At 44.0% G+C, this 1,398-nt stretch overlaps 1 long non-coding RNA gene across 1 annotated transcript; it reads left to right on the top strand.

Moving 5' to 3' along the window:
• Positions 1-353: 353 nt before the first annotated feature.
• On the top strand, positions 354-816 carry LOC147985338 (uncharacterized). Its single transcript, XR_015615115.1, has 3 exons — positions 354-433; positions 540-641; positions 733-816. It is a non-coding gene; the product is annotated as an uncharacterized LOC147985338 (long non-coding RNA).
• The last annotated feature ends 582 nt before the right edge of the window (positions 817-1,398 follow it).

Here is a 1,398-nt window from a genome sequence, read left to right as displayed (position 1 = left end):
TTACTCAATTGGGAGGCAGCAGGTTTAGGTTTGTCGTCAACTTGCATGACAACACATGTTCTTGTAGACAATGGCAAGTTTCTAGCCTTCCTTGCAAACATGCTCTATTCGTCACATCACTTGTCACTGCACATATACAGAATTATGTGGACTCATATTACTCCATTGACAAGTTTAGAGCAGCTTATGGCCAACTAATCCCTGCTATGTGTGACAAGATCCAATGGCCTAAATCTAACAATGGATTCTTCATGCATCCACCCTTGCTAAAAGTCGTAGCTGGTCGGCCCCAAATAGAGAGGCATAAGGGTTGTAGTGAGAAAAAGAGGAAAAGTGGCCAGCACTTATGCCCTATTTGTAAGGAATAGGGTCATGATTGGCACAAGTGCAAGAAGCGGAACAAAGATGACATTGCTGCTTTGATGGAGTTGAGGTGATCAACTATGCATTCTACTTTCTTATTGCATGTTAACTAATCTCTTGCATTACTGTTTTGTAATCAACTATGCATGTGAACTACTTTCTTGTTGCTCATGTAGAGAACCACCAAAGAAGAGGAGGAAGACTACCAAATCAGCCCAGTCATCCATTGTGCCAAGAGGTGTTGAAGCACCAGCAACCGCTATGTATTTTCCACCAAGGTTAGCAAATCTGAATTTGATTTGTGCCAAATGAAAACTGAGTTTGATTAGTGCGAAATGAAAATTGGGTGTGCATTCATCTAATCCATAGCCAAAGCTTAGAAATTACAACCAAGAAGAAAGGAAAACACAGCCAAACTTTGGAGACTACAAACAAGAAAAATGGAAAAGGGTGTAAAAGGTGATCTTTGCTAATTCTAAATTTTAATGTCACATATTATGCATAGTTCATATTGTTATTTGCTCTAAAATTACTGATTCCATACGGGGGTACCATGAATCTGGCAAGGCCGATCGAGGATTTTGTCAAAATTGGATGGGCCATCCCTATTCCCTTTGAATGGCTTCTTCCGCTGACCGGGTTTAGAACCGTTGAATCCGGCGTTGACCGATGTGTCTTTGGTTTCTTCATTGTTGTTCCGACGCTTGTGCTTGTTGCGTCGCGGCCATCCGTTGCTATCCCTGGCTTCGGAGGTGCCGGGGTCGCTGGTGTTGTTGCTTATACGAGCTAACCAGTTGTCTTCTCCCGCGCACAAGCGGGTCGTGAGTGCGGTAAGAGCTATCATGGACTTCGGCTTTTCTTCCAAGGTGTCGGTCAAGCCATTCGTTGCAGACGCTTTGTTTAAAGGCCGCTAGGGCTTCAGCGTCCAGACAGTCGACGAGTTGGTTCTTCTTAATTAAGAACTGAGTCCAGAGTTTCCAAGCTGACTCTCCGAGTTGCTGGACTATGTCACTAAGGTCATCGGCATCTGGTGGC

The sequence above is a fragment of the Triticum urartu genome, chromosome 2A, assembly GCF_056163025.1.
Source record: "Triticum urartu cultivar PI428250 chromosome 2A, HENAU_Tu73, whole genome shotgun sequence".
NCBI lineage: Eukaryota > Viridiplantae > Streptophyta > Magnoliopsida > Poales > Poaceae > Triticum > Triticum urartu.
This window is presented reverse-complemented; position numbering and strand designations above follow the sequence as displayed.